At 48.0% G+C, this 24761-nt stretch overlaps 1 long non-coding RNA gene across 2 annotated transcripts in view; it reads left to right on the top strand.

Annotated features, from left to right (window-relative positions):
- Positions 1 to 24761, top strand: part of LOC140494057 (uncharacterized) — a 76834-nt gene that overhangs the window by 11524 nt on the left and 40549 nt on the right. Inside the window, exons 3-4 of one of the 2 annotated variants that reach the window (XR_011963892.1) lie at positions 11639 to 11775; positions 15681 to 20484. This is a non-coding gene — a long non-coding RNA (uncharacterized lncRNA). Of the gene's footprint in view, positions 1 to 11638; positions 11776 to 15680; positions 20485 to 24761 lie in introns of those variants that run through there. The other variant, XR_011963891.1, reaches the window with a different exon arrangement.

The raw sequence follows: 24761 nt of genomic DNA, 5'->3' as shown, positions 1-24761 counted from the left end.
GCTGTGTGTGCGTGTGTCACTTCCTCGCTTTGAGTGTGTATCCCTCCCTTGTTCTTTGTGCATATCCCCACCATTGTGTGTCCGCATCGCCCCTCGCTGTGTGAGTGCCTGTCCCCCCTTGCTGTGTGTGCGTGTGTCCCGTCTCGCTGTGTGTATGTGCCCCCTCTCAATTTCTGTGCACATGCCATCCCCCTCACCGTATGTCTGCTTGTCCCTCCTTCCCTGTGTGTGCGCGTGTCCCTCCCTTGCTGTTTATGTGCGTGTCCGTCTCTCGCTCTGTGTGTTGGTGTATATCCCTCCCTCGCTGTGTGTGTGCATGTCCTTCCCTCCGTCTGTGTGTGTGTGTCCCACTCTCACTGTGTGTGTCCCCCTCTTGCTGTGAGTATGTGTGTCCCTTTTGCAGTGTATGTGAGTGTCCCTCCCTCGGTGTGTGTGTGTGTGTGTGTGTGTATGCATGCGTGTCAATTCCTCACTGTGCCTGTGCGTCACTCGCACGCTGTGTGAGTTTGTGTGTGTGAGTTCGTGTGTGTGTGTGTGTGTGTGTCCCTCCCTTGCTCTTTGTGTATATTCCCCTCGCTGTGTGAGTGCATGTCCCCCCTTGCTCTGTGTGATTGTGTCCCTCCCTCGCCGTGTCAGTGCCTGTCCCACTCACTGTGTGTGCGTGTCCCCTCACTTTCTGTGCACATTTCCTCCCCCCTCGCCGTGTGTGTGCTTGTCCCTCCTTCCCTGTGTGTGTGTCCCTCCCTCGCTGCATGTCTCAGCACGTCCCTCTCTCGCTGTGTGTGTGTGTATCTCTTCCTCGCTGTGTGTGTGTGTGTACGTGTTACATGCTCACAGTATGTGTTCTTGTGTCACCCCTTCACTGCGTGTCCCTCACTCGCTGTGTGTGCGCGTGTCTCTCCCTCGCTGTGTGTATATATGTGTGTGTATGTGCGTGTCCCTCCCTCTGTGTGTGTGTGTGTGTGTGTTTGTGTGTGACCCTCCCTTGCTGTGTGTGCATATCCCTCCCTGGTTGTGTGTGTGCGTGCGTGTCCCTCTCTTGCTCTGTGTGTGTGTGTGTATGTGTACCTCTTGCTGTGCGTGTGTGTGCATGTGTCTCCCCCTCGCTGTGTTTGCGAGTGTCCCTCTCTTGCTCTGTGTGTGTCTGTGTTTGTGTGTCCCTGCCTCACTGTGTGTCTGCGTGTATCCCCCTCTCACTGTGTGTGTTTGCATGTCACTCCTTCACATTGCGTGTGTGTGTGTCCCCGTCCCTCACTCTCTCTCTGTGTATGTGCGCATGCATGTCTTTCCCTCACTGTGCCTGTGTGTGTGTCCCTTCGCTGAGTGTCCCTCCCTCACTGTGTGTGCACGTCCTCCCTCACTCTGTGCGTGTGTCCCTCTCTCGCTCTGTGTATGTGCGTGTCCCTCCCTCGCTGTGTATGTATGACTTTCCACGCTTGCTCTGTGTGTGTGTGTGTGTGTGTGTGTGTGTGTGTGTGTGTGTCCCTCTTGCTGTGCGAGTGTGTGCTTGGCCCTCCCTTGTTGAGTGAGCATGTGTCTCCCCCCTCGCTGTGTGTGTGCGTGTCCCTCTCTTGCTGTGAGTGTGTGTCCCTCACTTGCTCTGTGTGTGTGCATGTCCTTCCCTGCCTCACTGTGTGTGTGTTTGTGTGTGTGTGTCACTCTCTCACTGTATGTGTACGTTTCACTCCCTCGCTGTTTGTGTGTCCCTCGCTCGCTGTGTGTGTGAGTGTGTGTGTGTCCCTCCCTCGCTCTGTGTGTGTGTGTGTGTGTGTGTGTGTGTGTGTGTGTGTGTGTGTGTCCCCATTGCTGTGTATGTGCGTGTCCCTCCCTCGCTGTGTATGTGTGACTTTTCCCCCTTGCTCTGTGTGTGTTTGTGTGTGTTTGTGTGTATGTGTGTCCCTCCCTTGCTCTTTGTGTACATCCCCCTCACTGTGTGAGTGCATGTCCCCCCTTGCTGTGTGTGCCTGTGTCCCTCCCTCGCCGTGTCAGTGTGTGTCCCCTCTCACTGTGTGTGCGTGCCCCCTCTCACTTTCTGTGCACATTTCCTCCCCCTCGTCATGTGTGTGCTTGTTCACCTTCCGTGTGTGTGTGTGTGTGTGTGTCCCTCGCTGTGTATGTGTATGTCTGTCCCTCGCTGTGTGTGCCTGTCCCTCCCACACTGTTTGTGCATGTCCTTCCCTCCCTAGCTCTGTGTGTGTGTGTTTGTGTGTGTCCCTCCCTCGCTGTGTGTGCATGTCTCTCCCTGGATGTGTGTGTGTGTGTATGTGTGACTTTCCCCCCTTGCTCTGTGTATGTGTGTGTGTGTCCCTCTTGCTGTGTGTGTGTCCCACCGTTGCTCTTTGTGTATATCCCCCTCACTGTATGTGCGCATCTCCCCTCGGTGTGTGAGTGCATGTCCCCCCTCGCTGTGTGTGCGCGTATCCCTCCCTCGCTGTGCCTGTGCGTATCCCCAGTCGCTGTGTGTGCGTGCACCCTCTCAATTTCTGTGCACTTGCCCTCCCCCTCGCCGTGTGTCTACTTGTCCCTCCTTCCCTGTGTGTGGGTGTCCCTCCCTCGCTGTGTGTGTGCATATCCCTCCCTCGCCGTGTGTGTGTGTGTGTCCCTTCCTTGCTGTGTGTGTGTACGTGTCATATCCTCACTATATGTGTTTGTGTGTCCCCCCTTCACTGCGTGTCCCTCCCTCGCTGTGTGTGTGTGTGTGTGTGTGTGTGTGTGTGTAAGTGTGTCTCCTCCCATGCTGTGAGTGTGCGTGTCCCCCTTGCTGTTGTGTGTGTGTGCGTGTCCCTCCCTCGCTGTGTATGTGTGAGATCCCCCCCTTTGCTGTGTGTGTGTGTGTGTGTTTGTCCCTCTTGCTGTGCATGGCCCTCCGTCGCTGTGTGCATGTGTCTCCCCCTCGCTGTGTGTGTGTGTGTGTCCCTCTCTTGCTCTGTGTGTGTGTGTTTGTGTGTGACCCTCCCTCGCTGTGTGTGCATGCCTCTCCCTGGCTGCGTGTGTGCGTGTCCCTCTCTTGCTCTGTGTGTGTGTGTGTGTGTGTCCCTCTAGATGTGCACGCGTGTGTGTGGCCTTCCTCTTGTGGGTGCATGTGTCTCCCCCTCGCTGTGTTTGTGAGTGTCCCTCTCTTGCTCTGTTTGTGTGGACCTCCCTCGCTGTGTGTGCATGTGTCTCACCCTCGCTGTGTGTGTGTGCGTGTCCTTCCCTCGCTGTGTGTGTGCGTGTGCCTCCCCCCTCGCTTGTGTGTTTGCGAGTGTTCCTCTCTTGCTCTGTGTGTGCGTGTTTCTGTGCGCGAGTTCCTCCCTCGCTGCATGTGTCTGTGTTTCTGTGCTTGCACATGTCCCTCCCTCACTGTGTGTGTGCCCCCCACTTGCTGTGAGAATGTGTGTCCCTCTAGGAGTGTATGTGCGTATCCCACCCTCGCTTTGTGTGTGTGTGTCCCTCTTGCTCTGTGTGCGTGTGTCACTCCCTCGCTCTTTGTTTGTGTGTGTATGTGTCCCTCCATTGCTCTTTGTGTATATCCCCTCATTGTGTGTGCGCATCCCCCCTCGCTGTGTGTGCGTGTCCCTCCCTCGCTGTGTGTGTGCGTGCCCCCTCTCAATTTCTGTCCACATGCCCTCCCCCTCGACATGTGTGAGCTTGTCCCTCCTTCGCGGTGTGTGCGTGTCCCTCCTTGCAGTGTATGTGCGTGTACCTCCCTCGCTGTGTGTCTGCGTGTATTCCCCTCACTGTAAGAGTGTGTGTTTGTCCCTTGCTCTGTGTTTGTGTGTATGTGTGCGTGTCCCTCCTTCGCTTTACGTGTGTGTGTCCCCGTCCCCCGCTGTGTGTATGTGCGCGTCCCTCCCTCGCTGTGTGTGTGTGTGTTCCTGTCCCTCGCTGTGTGTGTGTGTGTTCCTGTCCCTCGCAGTGTGTCTGTCTGTATTCCCCTCACTGTGTGTCTGTTTGCGTGTCCCTCCCTCGCTTTGTGTGTGTGTGCCCCCTCTCAATTTGTGTGCACATGCCTTCCCCCTCGCTGTGTGTGTGCGTGTCCCTCCCTCGCTGTGTGTGTGCGTGTCGCTCCCTTACTGCGTGTTTCAGCGTGTCCCTCCCTCGCTGTGTGTGTGCGTGTCGCTCCCTCACTGCGTGTCTCAGCGTGTCCCTCCCTCGCTGTGTGTGCATGTCCTTCCCTCTCTGTCTGTGTATCTGTGTGTGTTTCCCTTCACTGCGTGTCTGTGCGTGTCCCTCCCTCGCTGTGTGAGTGTGTGTGTGTATCTCCCTCGCTGTGTGCGTGTCCCTCCCACGCTGTGTATGTGCATGTCCCCTCCCTCACTGCGTGTCTCAGCGTGTCCCTCCCTCGCTGTGTGTGCATGTCCTTCCCTCACTGTCTGTGAGTGTGTGTGTGTGTGTCCCTTCGCTGCATGTCTGTGTGTGTCTCTTTCCTGCTGTGTATGTGCATGTCCCTCCCTCGCTCTGTGTGTGTGCGTGTCCCTCCCTCGCTCTGTGTGTGCGCGTGTCCCTCCCTCGCTGTGTGTGTGCGCGTGTCCCTCCCTCGCTGTGTGTGTGCGCGTGTCCCTTCCTTGCTGTGTATGTGTGTCCCTTCTTTGCTGTGTATGTGTGTCCCTTCCTCGCTGTGTATGTGTGTCCCTCCCTCGCTGTGTATGTGCGTCCCTCCCTCGCTGTGTATGTGTGTCCCTCTCTCGCTGTGTGTGTGTCCCTCCCTCGATTTGCGTATGTGTCCCTCCCTCACTGTGTGTCTGCGTGTATTCCCTCACTGTGTGTGTGTGTGTGTGTGTGTGTCCAAAATTTGCACCTTCAGTGAATTGGCCATCATAAATTGATTGTGGTATTCAGGAATGTGTGGTTTAAATAAGTTCACCACGAGAAATTCAGGGTTTAATGTATAGGTAGAGGGGTGGGTCTGGGTAGGATGCTCTTCAGAGTTTTGGAATGGACTGGTTGGGCCGAATGGCCTGGTTGCACACGATGGCGATTCTATTCAGGTTATCGTCCAGCACTGTCAACCATCCCCATCTCTTACACCTTGCCTTATCCCCAGTATTCTCCTCAACACAGTAATCTCCTCCAGACTCTAAAACGCTCCTTGCCTATGTAACCTTCTCCAGTCCTTACAAAGATCGATATGTCTGTCACCTCTTCCTGCTTTTAGAACCCTCCCTATAACTATTACCATTTGGTACAGCACTCCCAATCATTGTTCCCTCTTGAAACTCCCATAAACATTTGTGTCTCTGAAAACTAATCTGGACTGTCTCAACTTCCCTTTGACAGTTACATGCTGAGACCTGCTCTATATCAGTGAAGAAATTAAGTCTTGGCAACAACTCGCTGTTATAATCTCCCTCCAGCCTTACAGCACTGAGGATCAGTAGAAGCTCTTTTCAACCCGACAGCCATCCCTGTGTCTGTAATCTCCTCCACTCCCCACAATACATTCTCTCTGAGCTCCTCTGTAGTCCACTAAACACTCCCTAACACTGTCTGTATCAGTATAACCTTCTCCAAAACACACAACCTTCTCTATCTGTGTAAATCCCTACACCGGACCCTATCCCTCTCAGCTCCGTCTAACAATACAACTCTCCATGTCTGTGTATTCACCTTCAGCCCCTACTCTCCTCCCGATCTGTGTAACCTTCTCCATGCATTTTTGCTTCAGTCTCTTCAACTGTCCCTGTCAGTGTAACCTCTTCCAGACGAGAAAACTCTCCTCTTTTTGACTTACTCAGACCACACAACCCTCACTATCTATAACCTACTCCTGTCTGAGAAACCTACTTCTGCAGTTGCTCCAACTCTCCATAAGCTCCTGCAGCTCTTACATCCCTCCCTATCTACCAAATCTCTTCCAGTCCCTAAACACCAACAGTCTGTGGAGACCCGACCACCATCCCTATCAGTGTAATCCTCTCAGGTCTCTGCAGTAATCCTGATCTGTCGAACTCACTCCATGCCTGTGCCTCTCCCAATCCGGTCCCTACCAAATGCACTATCTATTTAACACCCTCCTGTCACTATCACCCCCATGTAAATGTAAGCTCCTCCTGTGTCTCCACCATCTACCCATCTCCATAACCTTGTCCAGCTCTTACACCACTATCTGTTTAAACGTCACCCTCCTCTACAACTTCCTCCTGTTTGTGCTATGCTCCCTTATCTGTGAAACTGTTTCTGATCAAAATTGCTATCCCAGTCTCTGAAAAGAAATCCAGATTCCACAGCCTCCATAACCCCCAGAACCTAATCCTTCCTATGTCTATAAACATCGTTAGTCACGATACCCTGCATATCTCAGTTTGTTCTTCCAATCGATACAAATATCTTTATCTCTGTAATCTGCTCAGCTGCCTAAAACAGTCCCTGTCTGTGATTCAGCCCTGGCCTACAAACATTCTTATCCCTGTAAACTTCTCTATCCCTCCCAACATTCCCAACTCCATGAACCCCTGTCAGCCCTACAGCTCTCCACATTTCTGTAACCTCCTGTGGGTCTATGGTCCTCCCTCCCTGTGAAATCACCTCCAGTCCCCACACCCCTCCCAATCTGGGTCCTCTGCTCCAGATCAGGCCATTGCTGTCTCTGTAAACACCTCCACTCCTGACAACTCTTCCCATTTGTGTAACCTCGTTCAGACCCCATACTCTCCAGCTTCCTGAATCCTCTTCCTGCATTGCAACCAAAACCATGTTTGTGTAACAATCTCAAGTGCTTAAACCTCCCCAATTCCGTAACCTTTTGCAGTCCTAACAAAACACCTAAACTATGAAACCGCTCATTTCCATACAATCCTCCCTCCCTCCCTCCCTCCTCAAATGCCTTCATCACCATGAAACCTCACAATTACTGAAGCCTCCTTTTGGCACTGCAAACCTCCTAATATCTGCAAAATCCTCCTGTCCTGATATCCCTCCCTATCTCTGTAACTCCCTCCACCCTCCAGTGTCATTCTGGGGAGCATGGGAGAGGAGAGAACGTTTGTAGAGTTTGGACCATATTACAGAGGTAGAATTCTGGGAATTACAGATTTAGTTTTATGTCTGTGGTGTGCAGATTATTGGCGAGGACTCTAAAGACAGGATATACGACTACTTGGAAAACCATAGTTAAATTAGCCACAGTCAGTATGGGTTTGTGAGCGGTCAGGTCATGCCTCACAAACCTTATTGAATTCTTTGAGGATATGGCAGAATATGTTGATGGCTCATTCAGAAAAGAAGGAAAATTGGGATACAGGGAAATCTGTCTGTCTGGATACAGGATTGGATGGCCCAGAGAAGACAGAGGGTGGCAGCAGATGGACAGTATTGAGCCTGGAGCTCAGTGACCAGTGGGGTTCTGTAACAATCAGCTCTGGGACTCTGCTCTCTGTGAATTTTGTAACTGACTTGGATGTGGATGTTGGAGAGTGGGTTAGTAAGTTTGCCAATAATGTGAAGGTTGGTGGAGTGGTGGGGAATGTGGAGAGCTGTTGTAGAATGCAATGGGACATTGGCAGGACACAGAGCTGGGCTGGAAGTGGCAGATGGAGTCCAATCTGGAAAAGTGTGAAGTGATTCATTCTGGAAGGTCAAATTTGAATACAGAATACAGGGTGAAAGGTAGATTACTTGCCAGAGATCATGGGGTCAGTGTCAATAGATCCCTCAAAATCGCCACGCACGTTGGTAGGGTTGTTAAAAAGGCACTTGTTGTGTTGGCTCCCCTTAGAAGGGGATTGACGGTAAGAGCCGTGAGGTTTTACTGCATCTTTATAGCGTCCTGGTGAGACCACACTTGGAATATTGTGTTCAGTTCTGGTCCCCTGTTTACAGGAAGGATGCACACGATTTAGCGAGCGTACACAGGAGATTTACCAAGATGCTGCCTGTAATGGAGGGCAGTTCTTACAAAAAAAGGTGAGGGAGCGAAGGATTTTTTCATTGGAGTGAAGAAGGGGGCGGGGCGACTTTGTGGATGTGAACAAGATGATAAGAGGCACAGAGTGAGTGAATAGTCAGAGACTTTTCCTCCTTTGGCATAAATGGCTATTACAAGGGGGCGTAACTTTAAGGTGAATGGAGGATGGATAAGAGAATAGAGAATGGTCGGTGGTTGGATGGACTGCCAATGGTGGTAGTAAAATTAGGCACATCTGGGACATTTAATAGAATCTTGGACAGACACATGGATAATAGTAAAATGAAGGGTATGTAGTTTATTTTGATCTTACAGTTGGATAAAAGGTTGGCATGAAATCATGGCCGAAGGGTCTTGGGCTGAACTGTTCTGTGTTCTGTGTTCTGTCTGGTAAACTGGGTAATAAGATCAGATCAGTGCCAAAGGATATGGCTTTCAGGAGGAGCTCGTGAACTGGATACAAAATTTGCTTGATGGTAGGAGACAGAGGGTGGTGGGAGGCATGTTGTTTTTTTCTGGCTGGAGACATGTGACCAGCGGTGGAGTGGGTCCACTGTTGTTTGTCATTTGGATAAATGGTTTGGATGGGAATATTGGTTTCCTGGTAAGTAATTGTTTTGTGTGACACTGAAATTGGTGGTAAAGTGGATAGTGGAGAATGTTATCTGTGATACAACATGATGAACAGTACTGCTGGGATAGTGGGCTGAAGAATAGCAGATGGAGTTTAATTAGATAAAGGTGAGGTGTTCCATTTTGGTGGAACAAACCAGGGTGGGACTTGTACAGTTATTGTTCGGGCCCTGGATCGTGTTTTCAGTCAGAGATCCAGTGACCCAGGTACACATTTCTTTGAATGTGGTGTCACAGGTAGATAGGCTGGTGAAGAAGGCATTTGGGATGGTTACCTTCATTCGGGAGAGCATTAAGTGTAAGAGTTGGGATGTCATGTTGTGGCTGTAAAAGACATTGGTGGGGCCACCATTAAAACATTGTTGATCAGTCGGAAGAACTCATCTAGTTCACTAACCTCCTTTAGGGAAGGACATCAAATATTCTAACCTGGTCTGGCCAACATGTGACTCCAGACCCACAGCAATATGACTGACTCTGAGCTGCCCTCTAGGTAATTAGCAGAGGGGCCAAATAACGTTGTTCCAGGCAGTGACACCCACATCCCATGAATGAATAAATAAAAATACCTATGTCCCTCCGTACCTCTGCAAACCCCTCCAGCTGCAGAAATCCGTCCTGGCTTTGTAACACCCTGACCACTCTCTGTAACACTCTCACCACCTCCAGCACATTCATCTCTCCCTGTTCCTATCGTGTCATTAAACCTTGACAATGATTCCCCTTCCCACTGCCCTCCTCCTGCTAGCAGACCCATTGCAATTACTCCTAAAACACTCTCTCACTTCAGGCTTTTTGGTGATCTTCTCAGCCTCATAATCTAGTATGATTCGTTTTGTCCTGAGTAAAGGATCAGTGGGAATTTCTTGCTGAGGTTTTTACTGTTTCAATTGAATGTCCTTTTGTTGAGTATTTTGCATTGTCCCTTCAAATATTTTCCACTGTTCATTTACAGGCACATATTCCAGTCTGTTTCCCGCGTTTACCTTGGTCAGTTCTCCTGTCAAACTCATGTAATTGTCTATTTTTATTTCTAGTTGCAGATTTCCTTTCTGTGAATCACTTTAAAACTTTATTTATTTTAACTGCACTTTACCACATTTCCCGAAGGATCTCTGCAGGTGACATTACTCATTCACTAAGTTTCATTACATGGTCGCTCTGCGATAGTTATGTCCCTTAACAGTTGCACAATGTGTCTTTCAAAGAAACACTGAAAAAAAATTCACCAAACTCATCTTCCAATATCAATGGTGACTGTGTGATTGTCCCAGATTATACAAATATTGAAGTTTCCCAAAGTTATCACAATGTGTTTGTTAAAAAAATTCCAATGAGTTCGTGTGTAATGCAGTGCTGAACAATGGAATGCTGTTCAGTGGCTAAAACTGTTCTGCTGCTTGTGACCTTGGCAAGTATTAGCCAGAATGTACATTCAGACTGACTCTACTTCATGATCTGAGGCCAAATGCTTTCTTTGTAATGCCTTTGTTATCCATTATTGTTATCGTTGCCCATTTTGCCTGAGTTTGCACAAGATTACAAACCACTGAATATTTTTGTTCACCCTGTATCCATGTCTCCCTGGTGTCTAAATCTCTTTTATCTCTGTGTCACAAATCCTTCGACCATATTGCAGCAACGTTGTCCGTTTAAAAAAAAACATAATATATTCTCTTCCACAATTTTCCGTCACAAATCTATTTGCTGATGTACAATTTTAGATGAGATTACTTACAGTGTGGAAACAGGCCCTTCGGCCCAACAAGTCCACACCGACCCGCCGAAGTGCAACCCACCCATACCCTTACATTTACCCCTTACCTAATACTACGGACAATTTAGCATGGCCAATTCACCCGACCTGCACATCTTTGGACTGTGGGAGGAAACCGGAGCACCCGGAGGAAACCCACGCAGACACGGGGAGAACGTGCAAACTCCACACAGTCAGTCGCCTGAGGCGGGAATTGAACCCAGGTCTCTGGCGCTGTGAGGCAGCAGTGAGAACCTCTGAGCCAGCGTGCCGCCCCGATAAGTCAACACTGACCCTCCGAAGAGCAGCCCACCCAGAACCATTCCCCTACACCTAACACTGTGGGCAATTTTCCATGGCTAATTCACCTAACCTGCAACTTTTTGGACTGTGGGAGGAAACCGGAGCACCCGGAGGAAACCCACACAGACACGGGGAGAATGTGCAAACTCCACACAGACAGTTGCCTGAGGCGGGAATTGAGCCCGGGTCTCTGGTGCTGTGACGCAGCAGTGCTAACCACTGTGCCATCGTGCCGCCCTCAACGTAAAAATTTTAGTTAAACTCTGTCTCCTCCTGTTCCTTTCTGCTTGTCTTCAGTCACATTCCCACGCTGCTCCCATACTTCACCTTTCTTTTGTGGTTTTGGAAAGATCCTTTCACTTGAATCCTGTCCCTGCATCCTCTCTGTCAGTTTAATGCCCTGTCCATAAACCTACCGACATGATTGGCCAGGACACTGCTCCCAGCACGGTTCCGGGGGACCATCCTAATAGATTTTTTTAAAATCAGGTATGGGATGTGTGAGTCTCTGTCTGACCAGCCTTTATTGCCCAGTCCCAGAAGCCCTTGAACTGAGTAACTTGCTCGGCCATTTCAGAGGGTAATTGAGGGGCAAACCCTTTGCTGTGGGGATGTCGTGCAGACCACGTGAGGATGGGCAGATGTCCTTCTCTAAAGGACAAGTGTTTGGATTTGTTGTACATCAGTAATGGTTTCATACTTATTTATGGATTAATAATTATTATTTTTAAAATTATTGATTTCAGATGGCGGGATTCAATCCTGCCTCCCCTGAACATTAGCTGAGGTTTTGGATACATTCTCTCGCAATAATACCACTCGGCCATTAGTTCACCTGCTCACTGGGTGCTCATCCCTGAGCACTGATACCAGAGCATCATGAAGCTAAACCCATTCTTCCCACACAATTGTGTGATCCTGACATCTTCCAGCAATCTGGGACTATTACTTAATATCGCTCAATTTTCCAGATCTCTGTGGGACTCTGTGCCATTCTCCATGTGTAACCTTCACTGCATCTGTTTAATTTCCCATTCTGTCTATTTCTCTGTCTCCTGTAGGTACTGAGGAAACTCCTGAATCAATAGCCTTCCCAGCTGCTGGGTGGGTCGTCCCTCACCTCATTGAATGCAGTTGGTCTGCCAGAGAGAGACAAAGGGAAAGGAGATCTGGAGCGTTCAATGAATCCAGTGGTGAGGTAAGGTCACCCACAGTGCACAGAGCAAAGAACAATGAGAGGGCTCCAAACATCTGTGAACACAACATGACACAGATACAGTGCTGGAGCACAGTGCACACACACCCCAGGCTCAATCACCATCCCACTGTAAGTTCTGTTATATTAAAACTCACTTCTCTGCAACAGTGTATCTATGGCATGTCTTGTGGTCCAGTGTCTTCGATAATTTTTAATCCGGTAACAGATCCTATCCCTGTAACCTCCTCCTTTCCCGATAGTCCCTCCACATATTTGAATTGTGCTGCATTCCAGACTACCATCCCCATCGCTGTAACTTGGTTCATTGTCTACAACATGCCTTATCTCGGTAGTCTCCTCCTCCAATAAGGTAAAAACATGGACTGCAGATGCTGGAAACCAGAGTCTAGATTAGAGTGGTGCTGGAAAAGCACGGCAGGTCAGGCAGCATCCGAGGAGCAGGAAAATCGACGTTTCAGGCAAAAGCCCTTCATCAGGAACAGAGGCCGGGTGCCTGCAGAGTGGGGAGATAAATAAGAGAGGGGTGGGGATGGGGAGAAAGTAGCATAGAGTACAGTAGGTGAATGGGGTGGGGAAGAAGGTGATAGGTCAGAGTGGAGGATGGGGGAAGGTAGCAAAGAGTACAATGGGTGAATGGGGGTGGGGATGGGGGTGATAGGTCAGGGAGGATGGTGGAATGGATAGGTGGGAAGGGAGAGAGGCCATTAGGACAGGTCATGAGGGCGGGGCTGAGCTGGAAGGCTGGAGGTGGGGTGAGATGGGGGAAGGGGAAATGAGGAAACTGGTGAAGTCCACATTGATGCCCTGGGGTTGAAGTGTTCCGAGACGGAAGGTGAGGCGTTCTTCCACCAGGCGTCGGGTGGTGTGGAAGTGGCGGTGGAGGAAGCCCAGGACCTGCATGTCCTCGGCAGAATGGAAGGGGGAGTTGAAATGTTGGGTCACAGGGCGGTGGGGTTGATTGGTGCGGGTGGCCCAGAGATGTTCCCTAAAGTGCTCTGCTAGGAGGTGTCCAGTTTCCCCAATGTAGAGGAGACCGCATTGGGAGCAACGGATACAATAAATGATATTGGTGGATGTGCAGGTAAAACATTGGATGTGGAAGGCTCCTTTCGGGCCTTGGATGGTGGTGAGGGGAGAGGTGTGGGCGCAGGTTTTGCAATTCCTGCAGTGGCAGGAGAAGGTGCTAGGAAGGGAGGGTGGGTTTTTGGGGGGCATGGAACTGACCAGGTAGTCACAGAGGGAATGGTCTTTGCGGAAAGTGGAGAGGGGTGGGGAGGGAAATATATCCCTGGTGGTGGGGTCTGTTTGGAGGTGGTGGAAATGTCGGCAGATGATTTGGTTTCTGAGAAGGTTGGTCGGGTGGAAGGAGTGCACCGGGGTGTTCTGTCCTTGTTACGGTTGGAGGGGTGGGGTCTGAGGGCGGAGGTGTGGGATGTAGACGAGATGCATTGGAGGGCATCTTTTACCACGTGGGAAGGGAAATTCCGATCTCTAAAGAAGGAGGCTATCTGATGTGTTCTGTGGTGGAACTGGCCGTCCTGGGAGCATGTACGGTGGATGTGGAGGTATTGGGAATAGGGGTTGGGAATTTTGCAGGCAGTAGGGTGGGAAGATGTGTAATCTAGGTAGCTGTGGGAGTCGGTAGGTTTGTAAAAAATGTCGGTGTCAAGTCGGTTGTCATTAATGGGGATTGAGAGGTCCAGGAAGGGGAAGGAATTGTCTGAGATGGTCCAGGTAAATTTAAGGTCAGGGTGGAATGTGTTGGTTAAGTTGCTGAATTGCTCAAACTCCTCGAGGTGGTGCCAATGCAGTCATCAATGTAGCGGAGGAAGAGGTGGGGAGTGGTGCCATTGTAACTACGGAAGATGGACTGTTCTACGTAGCCAACAAAGAGACAGGCATAGCTGGGGCCCATACGGGTGCCCATGGCTACCCCTTTGGTATGGAGGAAGTGGGAGGATTTGAAGGAAAAATTGTTAAGGGTGTGGACAAGTTCAGCAAAACGAATGAGAGTATTATTGAAAGGGTTCTGTTGTGGATGTCGGGAGATGAAGAAACGGAGGGCTTGGAGGTCCTGGTCATGGTGGATGGAGGTGTAGAGGGATTGGATATCCATGGTGAAGATGAGGCGTTGGGGGCCTGGGAAACGGAAGTCTTGGAGGAGGTGGAGGGCGTGGGTGGTATATCGAACGTATGTGGGGAGTTTCTGGACTGGGGGGATAGGACAGTGTCGAGGTAGGTAGAGATGAGTTCAGTGGGGTAGGAGCATGCTGAGACAATGGGTCGGCCAGGATGGTCAGGCTTGTGGATCTTGGGAAGGAGATAGAACCAGGCAGTGTGGGATCCCGGACAATAAGGTTGGAAGCTGTGGGTGGGAGAGCTCCTCCTGAGGTGATGACGTTCTGTATGGTCTGGGAGATGACGGTTTGGTGATTGGAGGTGGGTCATGGTAGAGGGGGTGGTAGGAGGAGGTGTCTTTGAGTTGGCATCATGGCTTCAGCGGTGTAGAGGTCAGTGCACCAGACTACCACTGCACCCCCTTTATCTGCTGGTTTGATGGTGAGGTCGGTATTGGAGCAGAGGAAGTGGAGGGCTGTACGTTGTGAGGGTGAGAGGTTGGAGTGGGGGAGGGGGTAGATAGGTTGAGGCGGTTAATGTCTCGGTGGAAGTTGGAAATGAAGAAATCGAAGACAGGTAATAGGCCAGCGCGGGGTGTCCAGGTGGATGGAGTGTATTGGAGGCCGGCAAAGGGGTCCTCAGAAAATAGGCGGGAGTCTTCATTGTAAAAGTAAGCTCTGAGGCGGAGGTGATGGAAGAAGTGTTCGATGTCACGGCGTGTATTAAATTAATTGATGTGTGGACGGAGGGGGATAAAGGTGAGGCCTTTGCTGAGGACTGATCATTCATCCTCAGTGAGGGGGGGTCAGCGGGAATGGTGAAAACTCGGCAGGACTGGGAGCTGGGACCAAGCGTAGGTGTGGAGCTGGGGGAGGCGACGGAGCCTGGAACAGGAGTGGGTGTGGTGTTAGGGGGAATGGGGATGGAGTCATGAGCAGGGGTGGTGTTCCCCTCAGGGTACTGGGGGCAGGGATGCTGATGGTGGGACTTGGAGGTGGTGTCAGCAAAATGCAGGTGAGTGGCGTTGGTGGGGCAGAAGTGGTGGCAAACACGGCAGTGGGGGGGGCGTGGAAGTCACTGAGTGTGTGACATCAGCGATGATGTGAGGGGCGGAAGTGATGTCACTTGTGGTGTATGAGGAATTGTGAGGGGCGGAAATGGCATTTACTTTATTTTAACCAATAATTTCCTGTCACAAATCTGTTTGACAATGTCATATTTTAATTAAACTCAGTCCCTTACTGTTTTTTTCTGTTGGTCTTCATCCACATCTCCATGGTGTTCTAATATTTCAACCTTTCTCTTTGGACTTGGGAATATCCATTCACCTCAGACCTGTCCCCCTCCTCATCTGTGTCCATTTGTAGCACACTGCATAATCATGATACCTCGGGAGCCTATCCCAATAAAATAGCTCAGTCCTCCCTGAGTACTGGTAGCAGTGCTCACTGGTCAGAACCACTTCTGATGATACTATTGTGTGATCCTGATACAGTCCTCCACTCTGCTGATATCACTGTCTCTCTCCATGTGGTATCCCTCACTGTGTGGGTCTAATTGCAGTCTCTATCAGTGTCTCTCACTCTTGCAGCTACTCCAGATCCTGAGCCAACAGCATTCTCCAGTCCAGAGGGAAGCAACTGCACAGGCCAGGGACGGAGACTGGGTATTTCCAGATCTCTGTGGGACTCAGTGCCATTCTCCACGTGGAACCTTCATTGCATTAATCTAATTTGCCATTCTGTCTACTTCTCTGTCTCTTGCAGGTATTTCTGATGTCCCTGACTCAGCAGAATTCCCAATTCATGAATCGTCCATCACCACATTGAAGACAGTTGGTCAGCCAGAGACAGATGGAGAGGGAGATCTGAACCCTTCAGTAAATCCTGCAGCCGCTAAGATCACTCACAGTAAACAACACAGGGAGGAGTTAGTGGGCTTTAATTCAGACCCTGAGGGCATGATGTAGGAACAATGCTGGGCAAGGAACATGAGAAAATTCTCAGGCTTCATTATCATCATCTTGTCTGTAAATTCATCTGTTCCACAGAACCCCCCCATGTCTGTCAGTTTCTCCATCGTCTGTTTCATTGATACCTCTTCCCCTATCTCTATCAGCCCCTACAATCCTGCTTATCCCTGTAAGCTCCTCATATCAGTAAAACTCTCCAAGTTTCTGCCTTTGCCTTTAATCCCGGGTTCTGTCACATCTCTCCTTTACTGGAAAAAAACAACTCTTCAGTTCCTTAAGCCATCCTGGTCAGTGTAGTCCTTTCCAGACCTGAAAACCCTCCCTGTCTTTGTGACTGTTTTGACCTCCTACTACCTTCATGATCTCTGTAACCTTCCCGTCACGACAACAAAAAAGCTCTTTTCCTTAGTAACCTCCTCCAGCTGTGAGACTCCTCCTTGTCTCTGGGCACAAAGCAGAGTGACCCTGCTTCTCTCATGAATTAGTTTCTGCATTTCTAATGATGACTATGAACTCTTCCTGTCTCTAAAACGCACTCAGTCTCTGTAAACTCTGCTGGTCCCGATTGATGTAATTTCCTTCGGTAACAACAAACCTTTATACCTTAAATCTCCTCCAGACGCGACCACACAGTTTATTTCTATAACCTCAATGAGTGACAGAGTCCTAGAGATGTACAGCACGGACACAGACCCTTCGGTCCAACCCGTCCATGCCGACCAGATATCCCAACCCAATCTAGTCCCACCTCCCAGCACTCGACCCATATCCCTCCAAACCATTCCCATTCATATACCCATCCAAATGCCTCTTAAATGTTGCAATTGTCCCAGCCTCCACCACATCCTCTGGCAGCTCGTTCCATACACGTTCCACACTCTGCGTGAAAAGATTGCCCCTTAGGTCTCTTTGATATCTTTCCCCTCTCACCCTAAACCTATGCCCTCGAGTTCTGGACTCCCTGACCCAAGGGAAAAGACTTTGTCTGTTTATCCTATCCTATCCATGCCCCTCATAATTTTGTAAACCTCTATAACGTCACCCCTCAGCCTCCGAAGCTCCAGGGAAAACCACCCCAGCCTGTTCAGCCTCTCCCTGTAGCTCAAATCCTCTAATCCTGGCATCATCCTTGTAAATCTTTTCTGAACTGTTTCAAGTTTCACAACAATTCTTCCGATAGGAAGGAGACCGGAATTGCACAAAATATTCCAACAGTGGCCAGACCATTGTGCTGTACAGACGCAACATGACCTCCCATCTCCTGTACTTAATACTCTGACCAATAAAGGAAAGCATACCAAATGCCGCCTTCACTCTTTTATCTATCTGCGATTCCACTTTTAAGGAGCTATGAACTTGCACTCCAAGGTCTCTTTGGTCAGCAACACTCCCTAGGACTTTACCATTACGTGTATATGTCCTGCTAAGACTTGCTTTCCCAAAATGCCGCACATCGCATTTATCTGAATTAAACTCCATCTGCCAGTTAGCCCATTGTCCCATCTGGTCCAGATCCTGTTGTAACCCTCTTCGCTGTCCACTACACCTCCAATTTTGGTGTCATCTATAAACTTACTAACTATACCTCTTATGCTCGCATCCAAATCATTTATGTAAATGACAAAAAGTAGAGGGCCCAGCACTGATCCTTGTGACACTCCACTGGTCACAGGCCTTCAGTCTGAAAAACAGCCCTCCACCACCACTATCTGTCTTTTACCTTTGAGCCAGTTCTGTATCCAAATGGTTAATTCTCCCTGTATTCCATGAGTTCTAACCTTGCTAATCAGCCTCCCATGGGGGACCTTGTCGAATGCCTCACTGAAGTCCATATCGATCACATCTATCACTCTGCCTTCATCAATCTTCTTTGTTACGTCGTCAAAAAACTCAATCAAGTTTATGAGACATGATTTCCCACGCACAAAGCCATGTCAACTATTCCTAATCAGTCCTTGCCTTTCCAAATACATGTGCATTTTGTCCCTCAGGATTCCCTCCATCAACTTGCCCACCACTGAGTTCAGGCTCACCGGTCTATACTTCCCTGGCTTGTCTTTACCACCCTTCTTAAACAGTTGCACCACTTTTGCCAACCTCCAGTCTTCTGGCATCTCACCTGTGATTATTGATGATACAAATATCTCAGCACGAGGCCCAGCAATCACTTCTCTAGCTTCCCACAGAGTTCTCGGGTACACCTGATCAGTTCCTGGGGGTTTATTCTCCTTTTACTGTTTCAAGACATCCAGCACTTCCTCCTCTGTTTCTCTGGACATTTTGCAAGATGTCACCATCGATTTCCCTCCAGTCTATATCTTCCATATGAATTTCTACAGTAAATACTGATGCAAAATATTCATTTCGTATCTCCCCCATTTTCTGCGGCTCCACACAAAGGCCGCCTTTCTGATCTTTGTGGGGCCCTATTCTCTCCTTCGTTACCCTTTTTTCCTTTAATATATTTGTAAAAACCCTTTGCATTCTTCTTCATTCTCTTTGTCAGACCTATCTCATGTCCGCGTTTTGCCCTCCTGATTTCGCTCTTAAGTATACTCCTACTTCCTTTATACTCTTCTAAGGATGCACTCGGTCTACCCTGTCTATTCTTGACATATGCTTCCTGCTTTTTCTGAACCAAACACTCAATTTCTTTAGTCATCCAGAATTCCCAATAATTACCAACCTTCCCTTTCACCCTGACAGGAATATACGTTCTCTGGATTCTCATTACCTCATTTCTGAAGGCTTCCCATTTTCCAGCCGTCCCTTTAGCTGCGAACATCTGCCTCCAATCAGCTTTCAAAAGTTCTTGCCTTATACCGTCAAAATTGGCCTTTCTCCCATTTAGAACATCAACTTTTAGATCTGGTCTATTCTTTTCCATCACTATTTTAAAACAAATAGAATTATGGTCGCTGGCCTCAAAGAGCTCCCCCACTGACAGCTCACTCACCTGCCCTGCCTTATTTCCTAAGAGTAGGTCAAGTTTTGCACCTTCTCTAGTAGGTACATCCACATACTGAATCAGAAAATTGCCTTGTACACACTTAACAAATTCCTCTCCATCTAAACCTTTAACACAATGGCAGTCCCAGTCAATGTTTGGAAAGTTAAAATCCCCTACCTTACCTACCCTATTATTCTTACAGATAGCTGAGATCTCCTTACAACTTTGTTTGGCAATTTCATTTTGACTATTGGGGGGTCTGTAATACAATCCTAATAAGCTGATCATCCCTTTCTTATTTCTCAGTTCCACCCAAATAACTTCCCTGGATGTATTTCTGGGAATATCCTTCCTCAGCACAGCTGTAATGCTATCCCTTATCAAAAATGCCACTCCCCTTCTCTCTTGCCTCCCTTTCTATCCTTCCTGTAGGATTTGTATCCTGGAACATTAAGCTGCCAGTCTTGCCCATCCCTGAGCCATGTATCTGTAATTGCTATGAGATCCCAGTCCCATGTTCCTAACCATGCCCTGAGTTAATCTGCCTTCCCTGTTAGGCCACTTGCATTGAAATAAATGCAGTTTAATTTATTAGTCCTCCCTTGTCCCTGCCTGTCCTGACTGTTTGACTCCCTTCTGTTCTCAGCTGGACCCGTCTCAGATCGAGCTCCCAAAATCCTCCCTGTGATTGTTATCACGTCCCATCCCTGCATTCCTCCAAAATCCATGTAAAGTCCTACCATTCCTAAAACCCACCCTGTATCTGTCACCTGTCCCAGCTTCCACATCCCTCCCTATCTCCCTATCTCCGTAAGACACCATCCCCCCACCCACCCCCGTCCCAGTTACTACATCCCGCTGTATCACGAAATGCCAGTAGTCACTATAATATCAGATTAAGGCGTGAAAGCAGGAATACTGTACTGGGTTAAATGATCAGTCGTGATCACATTGAATGGTGGGACCGACTCTGTGGTCAAATGGCCAATACCTGCTCTTCTTTCCTGTGCTTCTCTATAAATTTACGATCCATATAACCTCCTTCAGTCCCCACATCCCTCCCTCTCTCCATAAACTCCTTCAGTCCCCATGACTCTTCCTATCCATGTAACCTGAATCATTCCCCAGAAACCTCCCTAACTTCATAACCTCCAAAAAGCCCCACGAACCTCCCTATCTCCATAATCTCATCCTGACCCAACGACCCACCCGTTCAGAGTAACCTCCTTCAGTCCCCATGATCCTCCTGATCTGTGCAACCTCCTTCAGGCCCAACAGCCCTGCAGATCTCTTTGGCCCCTTTCAGGCCCCACAGCACTCCCTATCTCCATAATGTCCTTCAGTCACCACTGCACTCTCTGTGTCCATAATCTCATACAGTCCCCACATCACTCCCTATCTCCATAATTTCCTTCAGTCCCCACGACCCTCCTTATTCCCAAAACATCTATTACCTGTTGAACCTGTAAGCTACATTTTTTCAGATTGATAAACACGAACTCCCATAACCCTTTCTGCTGCCAGTCTGAAACCAAACAGTGTTAACCTGATAGTAGGTCGGGAGCTGAAATATGTTTGAAAGGATATGTCAATGAACAATAACTGGACCCTTAGAAACGCTTTTAATAAAAAGAGAATATGTTTTTGAGCATGTTGGATTTTATTTTTATTGGTGAGAATATAAATGGCAGAATAGATACGGGTGTAGGAGTGGTTGTACCGAGGAAACGGTTTATTTGAATTTTCAGAAACCTTTACACAAGTTTCAATAAGGGCTAAAGAGTAACTTGTTAGAGAATAGGGCACCTTAACTGTCAGGACGTGGGTGAGATATTAGACGAAATAGTGTTGTCAGAATTTACTGTGGAGAAAGACATGGAAACTCGGGAAGTTGGGGACATAAATAGTGATGTCTTGGAAAGAATCCTCACCAGAGAAGAGAAAGTGCTGCAATATCAAAATAAATAAAGGTAGATCAATCCTCAGTCACTTGTTAGTTTGATCCTAGAATATTGTGGGAATCTGGGGAAGAGATTGCAGTGTCCCTAACAGAGATATTTATATTATCAACATACACAATGAGTTACTGGAGGGTGTTCCATCACTTTAAGGCTTCAGGGAGCAGCCAGGAAATCACAGCCCAGTGATCTACTGGTATGTTGTTGGAGGAGATTCTGAGAGAAATGAGCTACATATATTTGGAAAGGCAAGGGCTGATTAGAGATAGTCAGCATGGCTTTGTGAGTGGGAAACCGTGTTTCACAAACCGGATTGACTCTTCGAGGAGTTGACCAAGAGATCGATGAAGGCAGAGCAGTCAGGGTTGTCTACATGAACTTCAGCAAAGCATTTGACAAGGTTCCAGGGATGTAGAACATCTAATCAATAGGAAGAAGGAAGCTAACTTAAGTTTGAGGAACCAAGGATCAGAAGCTCTAGAGAGTTACATGGGGCAGCACGGTGGCTCAGTGGTTAGCACTGCTGCCTCACAGCACGAGGGACGCGATTTCAATTCCAGCCGCAGGCGACTGTCTGCGTGGAGTTAGCACATTCTCTCCATGTCTGCGTGGGTTACCGACAGGTGCTCCAGTTTCCACCCACAGCCCAAAGATGTGCAGGTTAGGTGAATCAGCCATGCGTTGTTCAAGAAAGGGAATAGAGATAATCCTGGGAATCACAGACCTGTCAGTCTTCTGTCTGTGATGTGCAGATTATTGGAGACTCTGAGATCCAGGATTTATGATTCCTTGGAAAACCATAGTTTGATTATTGAATGTCATTATGGCTTTGTAAGGGATAGGTCATACCACACAAATCTTATTGAATCCTTTGAGAATGTGACAAAACACATTTATGGCTCATTGAGAAAGTACAGAGCATGGGATACAGGGAAACCTGCCTGCCTGGATACAGAATTCCTGGCCCATAGAAGACAGAGGGTGATGACAGATGGAAATCATTCAGCCTGGAGCTCAGTGACCAGTGGTTTTCTGCAGAGAGAGGTCAAAACATCTCTGCTCTTTGTGATTTTATGTATGACTTGGATGTGTGAGTGGAAGAGTGGGTAAGTAAGGTTGCCAATGACACGAAGGTTGGTGGAGTGGTGAATAGTGTGGATGTCTGCTGGAGGTTGCAATGGGGCATTGACAGGATGTAGAGCTGGGCTGAGAAGTGGCAGATGAAGTCAAATCTGGAAAAGTGTGAAGTGCTGCATTTTGGAAGGTGAGACATGAATGCAGAATACAGGGGTAAAGGCAGAATACTGAATAGTGTGGAGGAACAGATGGATCTTGGATTTCATGAGCAGAGATCCCTCAAATTTGCCACCAACCTGATAGTGTTGTTAAGAAAGAATATGTTGGATTGGCTTTCATTAGCTGGGGGATTGAGTTTTAAAGCAATGAGGTTATGCTGCAGCTCTATACAGTCCTGTTTAGATCTCAATTAGAATATTGTGTTCAGTTTTGTTCCCTTCATTACAGGAAGGATGTGGAAGCTTTAGAGATTGTAAAGAGAAGATTTACCAGGATACTGCCTGGACTGGAGGGCATATCTGATAAAGAAAGGTTGAGGGAGCCAAGTCTTTTCTCATTGGAGTAAAGAAGAGTGTGGTGTGATTTGTTAGAGGTGAACAAAATGGTGTGAGGCAACGATAGAGTGAACAGTGAGAGACCGCTTTATCCCATGGTACAAGGGGTCATAATTGTAGGGTGATAGGAGGATAGGTAAGGGGGGATTTCAGAATTAGTACTTTACACAGAGAGTAGTGAGTGGGTGGAACAGGACATTTTACCAGACTCTTGGATAGGTACATGGATGATAGCAAAATGAAGGGTATGTCAGTGAGTTTGATCTTACAGTCAGGTAAAAGATGGGCATGGCATCATGGCCGAAGGGTCTTGTGCTGTACTGTTCTGTGTTCTACGTTCTGTCTGGTAATCTGGGTAATAAACTCAGATCAATGTAAAAGGATATGGCATTCAGGAGGAGCTAGTCAACTGGATACAAAATTGGGCTTGATGGTAGGAGACAGAGGGTGATGGGAGACATGTTGCCTTCCTGACTAGAGACATGTGACCAGCGGTGAAGTGGGTCCACTGTTGTTTGTCATTTGGATAAATGGTTTGGATGGGAATATTGGTTTTGTGGGAAGTTTTTTGAGTGATACTGAAATTGTTGGTAAAGTGGACAGTGCAAAACGTTACGTATGATACAACAGGGCGAATAGTACACTGGAGTAGTGGGCTGAAGAATAGTAGATGGAGTTTAATTAGATAAATGTGAGGTGTTCCATTTTGGTGAAACAAACCAGAGTGGGTTTGTACAGTTAATGTTCGGGCCCTGGGTAGTGTTGTCAGTCAGAGACCCAGGGATGCAGGTAGATAGTTCTTTGTAAGTGGTGTCACATGTAGACAGGCTGGTGAAGCAGACATTTGGGATGGTTACCTCCATTCGGGAGAGCACAAAGCGTAGGAGAAGGATGTCATGTTGTGGCTGGAAAAGACATTGGTGGGGCCACCATAAAACATTGTTGATCAGTGGGAAGAATTCATCTGGTTCACTCACCTCCTTTAGGGAAGGACATCAAATATTCTAACCTGGTCTGGCCGACATGTGACTCCAGACCCACAGCAATATGGCTGACTCTGAGCTACCCTCTGGGTAATTAGCAGTGGGGTCAAAGACCGTTGTTCCAGGCAGTGACACCCACATCCCATGAATGAATATATAAAAATACCGATGTCCCTCCGTACCTCTGCAAACCCCTCCAGCTGCAGCAATCCGTCCTGGCTTTGTAACACCCTGACCACTCTCTGTGACACTCTCACCACCTCCAGCACCTTCACCTCTCCCTGTTCCTATTGTGTCAATGAACCCTGACCGTGGCTCCCCTTCCTACAGCCCTCCTCCTGCGAGCAGACCCATTGCAATCCATTACCATTGACTCCTAAAACACTCCCTCACTTCAGGATTTTAAGTACTCTTTGGTGATCCTCTTCGCCTCATAATCTAGTATGATCCCTTTCGTCCTGAGTGAGGGATCAGTGGGAATTTCTTGCTGAGGTTTTTACTGTTTCAGTGGAATGTCCTTTTGTTGAGTATTTTGCATTGTTCCTTCAAATGGTTTCCACTGTTCATTTACAGACATATGTTTCAGTCTGTTTAGCTTGTTTATCTTGGTCAGTTCCCCTCTCACACACACATAATTGGCTATTTTTATTTCTACTTGTAGCTTGTCCTTTCTGTGTTTCACTTTAAAACTTTGTTTATTTAAACTGCACTTTATCACAATTTCCCGAAGGATCTCTCCAGGTGACATTACTCATTCACTAAGTTTCATTACACGGTCGCTCTGTGATAGTTATGTCCCTTAACAGTTGCACAATGTGTTTTTCAAAGAAACACTGAAAAAAAAATTCTCCGAACTCCTCTTCCAATATCAATGCTGTCCGTGTGATTGTCCCTGATAATACAAATATTTACGTTTTCCAAAATTATCACAATGCCTTTGTTAAAAAATTCCAATGAGTTCCTGTTGAATGCAGTGATGAGCAATGAAATGCTGTTCGGTGGCTAAAACTATTCTGCATCTTGTGTTTTTGGCAAGTAGTAGCCAGAATTTACATTCAGACTGACTCTACTTCATGATCTGCGGCCAAATGATTTCTCTGTAATGCCTTTGGTATCCATTATTGTTAGCGTTACCCATTTTGCCTGAGATTGCACAAGATTACGAACCACTGAATATTTTGTTCACCCTGTATTCATGTCTCCCTGTTGTCTAAATATCTTTTATCTCTGTCTCACAAATCCATCGACCTTATTGCAGCAACGTTGTCCATTCAAAAAAAAACATAAAATACTGCCTTCCACAATTTTCTGTCACAAATCTATTCGCTGATGTACAATTTTAGTTAAACTCTG

Source organism: Chiloscyllium punctatum, chromosome 23, assembly GCF_047496795.1.
Source record: "Chiloscyllium punctatum isolate Juve2018m chromosome 23, sChiPun1.3, whole genome shotgun sequence".
NCBI lineage: Eukaryota > Metazoa > Chordata > Chondrichthyes > Orectolobiformes > Hemiscylliidae > Chiloscyllium > Chiloscyllium punctatum.
Note: the sequence above shows the minus strand (reverse complement) of the source record. Positions and strands in the feature narration are given on the sequence as shown.